Here is a 6888-nt window from a genome sequence, read left to right on the forward strand (position 1 = left end):
TGTTTTAAAATTTAATGGAGTGAGAACTTTATAATCTACTAGTTGGGAGCTTAATATTTCTAAAGAAGATGACTGTGTGAGGTTACCACAAGAACATGGGATAGCTTTCTTCTTTGTTTTCAGATTTGGTTGAGAGAATTACATTTTAGTTAAGGATCTATTTATTAGTAAAGTCAATTTTTTCCCACTGGAAAAAAATAGTATATTTTCCAGATGGAATATTTAATCTATATTTCAGAGAGTTTTAGAAACCCAAAGAGAAATTGAAATTCGTCCAAGTCTGATTTAAAAAACAAATAAAAACACATAAGTCCTTTGGTTCCAAATGCAGTGCTCTAGGACACAGCATGGCAGCTAGAGCCATCAAGGATGATTTCAAATCCATGTTGGGTTTACTTGATAGCTATGTAACCTTGGCTGTGGACTTCCTTTTCCTGAGCTTTGGTTTCCTCATCTATAAAATGGCAGGCTTTAAGTCCTTGCTAACTCTAAATACTATTAGAATTTGACAAGCTTTGTTAAATACCTACTATGTGCAGAATTCTGTGGTGATCCTGCACATAGCAAGCACTTAATAATATTGGCCACATCCCTGGAATCCCAGCTCCATTCTTGAATTTCTCACAGTATTACTGTTAGCTATTAGCATTAGTCCTTCACATGAACTTCATTAACAGGGACTAATTTTCTATTTTTATGTCATTTGTAGATGCCCTTAATTCTGAACAAATGTTTAATAAATACCTGTTAAACCCATGGAATTTAAAGAGTATTTATAAGTTTTTGCTCTTCTATAAAGCCATATAATTTTTAAAATGTATACATATAGGAGGCAACTAGGTGAACTCAGTAAATTGAGTCAGACCCAGAGACAGGAGGCCCTGGGCCTCAGATACTTCCTAGCTATGTGACCCTGAGCAAGTCACTTGACCCCTGTCGCCTTGGAACCAACATGCAGTATTGATACTAAGACAGAAGGTTAGGTTTGAAAAAAATGAATACATAAGTTCTTTGTGTCCTGATTCTGAACACAAAGCCTTAAATGAATGTCTTTGAAATGTTTATCCACATATAGCTATTTTCATAGTGCTTGGCTATATCTTTGTCTTTTTTTTTTAATTATTTTACTGATTGGGTAGATATATCAGAGTTTAAGTCTACATATCTTTTTTGATGTGTTTATATAAGAATGGGTAGAACTACTGGTTATTTGATTTGCTTTTGTTTTCACATAAAAAGTACAGTTGCCATTGCCAAGTACTAAAAACACAAGAAGTAATCACAATTGTTATATATATTATATGTTAATAACATATTAAAATGTGTAAAGAATCAAGTTATTATAAATTAATGAAACATTTGGAAAATATGTTTTCAGTTCCTTAAATAATGAAATGTCTTCTTATCCTCTTTGTGGAAATTGTACAAGCTTGGTATTATTCCACTGTCCTTACTTTGTGAAAAAGAGAAAGAAGGCTTGTTTGATAATTATGTTGAACTATTTTCATTTTCCTTCCTTAAAAAATTCTTCATTATAAGGGTTCCCTCTCTGCAAGGGAGAAGTGGGCACAGGGGAAATCTTAGCCATATAAAAGCAAAAGATATCAATTAAAAAATAAAATTGTTAGAGACACTGACTTGCTCAGGGCAATACGGAGAACATAGGGATGAGACTCTTAAGCAAAGAGTTACTGGTTAGATCTTAAACTAGTGAGTAAACCACATTGTATCTCTCATTCCACTTCCTTCTCCGCGGTTTGGTTTTGAGGGTACATGTAAAATGTCTCTTCTGGCTACATGTGGGAAGAATTCTTCCCTGCAAAGAAGACTTCTGGGGATTCAAGTTTTTCTGTTCATCTCCTGGGATGAGATGTCCACAAATTTTGGGACTGGGATGGAAGTTAGAGCAGATCTATTGAGTGGTGGATTGAAGAGTAAAGTGTATGGAAAGTAGGGTAAGTCATACACTTGGAGGGAGAAGGTGACATTACCCCCCCTCGCCCTCCCCAGTGGGCAGTGGGTATTGTCATTGGTGGCAATTTGGCAATTCCCCTTCCTCATCCCCACATAAATGTGTATGTGCATGTGTGGGTTTAATTTCAGGCACTGAGGGGGACAAAACAGAAATGAAGTGGAAATATGAAAGAACTAGTCATCTTTATCCCCTACCTTTGCCTGACTTTCTAGTTGTGTTCTTTTAGTCCTTTAAAGTCAGAATCTGATTGAGCTAATCTTAAAGTTTCTTACACACACTTCTGCTTGCACATTTGCTTATGTCCCTTTGTTTGCCAGTGAAAGGCACAAGACAATCCTAAGAATGACCTTCCCTCGTGGGGGCTAGGATTCCAATTCCCCAGCCCATTGTGAGAGCCCCCTCCCCCTCCACCATCACCTTTCTAACAGGGGCAGCATCACAAGCCATTCATAAGTTTTGTAACTACACGTTCAAAGGGAGAACTATTGTGGATTGGGGCTTTTTCAATAGGACCATAAGCCTAACGTGTGGTGATGCCAGAGTTACACTGGTGTATCTATAGGGTACATCTCCTCTCTTCGTATACTTTTGGAGTAGTTTGCATTTCGCTCATTTACTTCTCATATTGGAAACAGAGAGAGACACTTGCTCAAGACTGCATAGCTAGTTAGCTAGTGGCAGAAGAAACCAAAAGGAATGATTATCTTATTTGGACTAAGATTGGGTCTATAGTAGATGCCAAACTTCCACAACTAGGGATGTTTTCCATTAATATTTAGAAGTGTTATATTTCCATCATCTGCAAATTTATCTATTATGTTAGAAGACTGCTGAACATTCCAAAAATGTGTCATTTGGAGATTTGTTTCCTCAAATAAAGAATATTTTGAATAATATATTTTAATAGTTAAGGTTCTTCTCCATTGAATTCCTACTCTGACCTCTCATTATGGTATAGAGGTGGCCCTGCTTTCTCAAAGACCAGGCCAATAGACTGTAAGGGTTAATAGACCAACCAAACCTCAGAGATTTTTAGTACATGAAGCCTTTCCTGAGTCCCTCAACTTCTAGCACTTTCTGCCCAGACTGCTATAAATCTACTTTGTGTACACTTATATATGCACAGAGAAACAATGTTTCAGTTATCCTCACTATATTATATATCCTCACTTATCATAGCTTCACTGTATTGCAGGTTTAAATATATATATAACTCTGTATCACAAAGTTTTCACTATATCATGGGATTTTGCAGATGAATACCGTACTGCACAAACTGGACATGCAGTACAACCACTACCACTTGTGCAAGTTTGCCAGCATAAGATTGTACATGGCACACTATTGCTGATGGAATGAAAGACAACCAACCACAGCTCTATGTTCTGTATCCTGGCCATTGATTGGCTCAGTGACTATACTTCACAGTATAGTGAAGTCATCTGTCACAGGGGTCCCTGGAATGTAACTCCCATGATAGGTGAAAGACTGCTGTATATAGCAAGTGAGTAGGGCAGTAGGCTTTGTGATAATTAAAATGTTTTGGGAGCAAGGGAAATATCTAACAATTATGACCGCTGAAATATGTTTTCTACTGTGTCTTGGTTTTATATAAATATAAGATGGTCGCCAGGGAACATATTCCCAATTTATGAATATGCCCAAGCCAACTGGGTTTTATAGAGAAATTTAATTTATAATACACTGATTAATCAATAGAAAAAAAGAGAAAGTAAGAAAGGAATAAGAATGAATAAATCAGTCAGTTGGTTTTATCACTCACCCAAGATCTCTCTAGGTAAGGCTTCTCATGTCAACCTCAGGCTCCACCTTCAAGAGAGCCTCCTTTCAAGAAATGTTCCAGAGAATTCTCCTCCTGACTCCTCCTGAGTTCTCCTTCCACAGCCTCCTTCAAGACCTCTCCAGGAGCTCTCCTCCTCTCTCCTCAGACCCTCTATCTTTAAGGACAACCATCTAAGTTCCCTCCCCTCAGTTCTCACATCTACCAATCACTGTCGATGTCTCCCCTGTGCCAATGGTGGCTCTAGCTTAACCCAGGACTGCCCAGAGGTCTGTGGCTTTGCACATGTCTGTTGAAGGTCATATTCTCAAATAATTAAATCTTGATCTTTGCTGCAGCCCTTCCTAAATTCTTTTACTCTGAGTAGGGTGGAGATTGTAGTTCCAAGACCTGGTTCTGTCATTCCAAGTATCTCTATTGTATCAATTCTAAAATCATTCATGACTCAAAGAACTTCCTGTTCTTTGCTTAAGCATAGGTCAAAGCCCTTTCCATTGTTTAGCAAAAGGTTTCTGTCCTAAAGTAGTCTTAAGTAGGGAGGAGAAGGATCCTCCCATGCCAAGGGGTTTCACATTCCAATAGAGTTCTTACTATCAGTAGGAAATTTTTTCCAGTATGAAATTTCCCAAAGGTGAAATTTCCAACATTCATAAGTCTAAGAAATTTTAAGGTTTACAGCTTGTACTTAGGAAGATCTGAATTTAAATCTCTCTTCAGACACTAATTTTAGAATCCTGGGCAAGTCATTTAACATCTATTTGCCTCAATTTCTTCACATGGAAAATTGAGGCAATAATAGTCCCTACTGCACTGGATTGCTGTCAGGATCAAATTAAATAGATCTTCCAGTCATATATATAATGTGTGTGTGTATATATAGAAGATCTATTTAATTTGATGTGTATATATATACATATGTGTGTGTATATATATATATAGAGAGAGAGAGAAAGAGAGAGATTGTGTGTGTGTGTGTGTGTGTGAGAGAGAGAGAGAGAGAGAGAGAGAGAGAGAGAGAGTAAGAGAGATTATGGGTTTGGTTCTAGACCACCACAATAAAGCAAATATCTGAATAAAGCAAGTCACATGAATTTTTTGGTTGCCTAGTCCATATAAAAGTTTTGCTTACACTTTACCATAGCCTATTATGTGTGCAATAGTATTATGCCCCCAAAAGAAATGTATATACCTTGACTAAGAAATACTTAAAAAAAAATGCTAACCCTCATTTGAGCCTTCAGCAAATCATAATCTTCTGACTGGTCGAAGGTCTTGTTTCTTCTCTGACTGTTGACTGATGAAGGTGGTGGTTGCTGAAGACTGTGGTAGTTGTGGCAATTGTAAAAAATAAGACAATGAAGTTTGCCACGTTGATTGGCTCTTCCTGTCACTTAAACACTTAGTGGTCATTGAAAGATTATTAACTAATCCAATTTCAATATTATTGTATCTCAGGGAGCTGGGAGGCCCAAGGAGAGAGGGAGAGAGAGAAATGGGGACTGTTGGTCAGTACAGAAGTCAAAACACACACAACATTTATCAATTAAGTTTGCCATCTTACATGGGTACAGTTTGTAGTATCCCCAAAAATTACAATAATAACATCAAAAATCACCGTAATAGATGTAATAGTAATGAAAAAGTGAGACATATTATGAGAATCATCAAAATGTGACACAGAGACATGATGTGAGCACATGCTGTTGGTGCAAACAGACTTGCCCAACAGAGTTACCACAAACCTTCAATTTTAAAAAAAGCAATATCTTTGAAGCACAATAAAGTATAATAAAATGAGGTATGACTATATACATGTATGGTGTGTGTATATATGTATATAACATATATATGCACACTATATACATATATTTATTTATACTCATAGTTCCCACTTAAAGTAACAGATCTCCCCACCTTTCAGGGAGGCTCTTTGTGGCTCTCTTCCAGCTCTGCACCTGGAACAACTTTAATGTCTGGAGCAGAGATCCCTTGACATGGCCATAGTTGGGGTGGGGGTGGGGATGGGAGGCACACGGAGTAGGACCAATGAGTCAATTCACCATAAAGCTAGAACTAGAGATAGACAGACACAGACAAAGACAGAGAGAGAGAGAGAGAGAGAGAGAGAGAGAGAGAGAGAGAGAGAGAGAGAGAGGGAGAGAGCGCTTTATATTGCCATACACATATAGAGAAATAGAGCTATAGCTATATATTTCTATCTCTCAATATGTCTATATATCTCTGTCTTTATCTATAGCTTTGCAATGCTTAAAGTGCTATGTAAATGTTCGTCATCACTATCATTATGGTTATGATTATTATCTATGTTCTATGTTACCATTATTTACATGTTGCCTTTCCCATTAGAATGTGAGCTCTTTGAGGGAAGGAAACACATTTTTGCCTTTCTTTTTTATTCCCAGCAGCTCTTATCGAAATCCCTAATCCATGAGACAAAAAAAATTTTTTTTCTGAGCACTTATTATTACATTGCACCAACCATTAGGGATACAAATACAAACAAAAGGAAGTCAGTCTCTGCACAAAAGGAGTTTACATTTAATGGGGGGAAGATGAGTCACGAGAGAGGGCTGAAAAACAAGGTTTGAAACACTATGGAGGAATGGCATCAAAGTCTAAAAGGTCTAGTGCAGATCCAGGAAGGTAAATGAAGGTTGGCTGGTTCAGGCCCTTCAAAATGGAAGTCTCAATAAGAATTCACCAATGGGATAAGGAGACCAGCATTAGCTGGCAGAGTGTTAGCAGCTGAGGAACTATGGCAAAGTCTGGAAAATTAGAACTAGAACCAGGAGACATTTATAAATGCTTACTGCTTCATTCATTGATTGATCATTATTCTATCTCTCCAAACTAAACTGTAAACTTCTTGAATACAGGGACTGTGTCACTTTTGTCTTTGTATCCCCAGTGCCTGGTAGTTAATAAGTGCCTTGTGATTGACTGATTATAGACTCAGCTACGGACTGTGTGACTATCATCTGAGAACCAACCTAGTCTAGTTCCAAGAGGCTCAAATCACCAGGTTACCCTCAGAAGAGTTAACATTTCAGCTACAACAACCATGAAAGATCACTTACTCAGTGGCAGAGGG

This window comes from Monodelphis domestica, chromosome 1, assembly GCF_027887165.1.
Source record: "Monodelphis domestica isolate mMonDom1 chromosome 1, mMonDom1.pri, whole genome shotgun sequence".
Lineage (NCBI taxonomy): Eukaryota > Metazoa > Chordata > Mammalia > Didelphimorphia > Didelphidae > Monodelphis > Monodelphis domestica.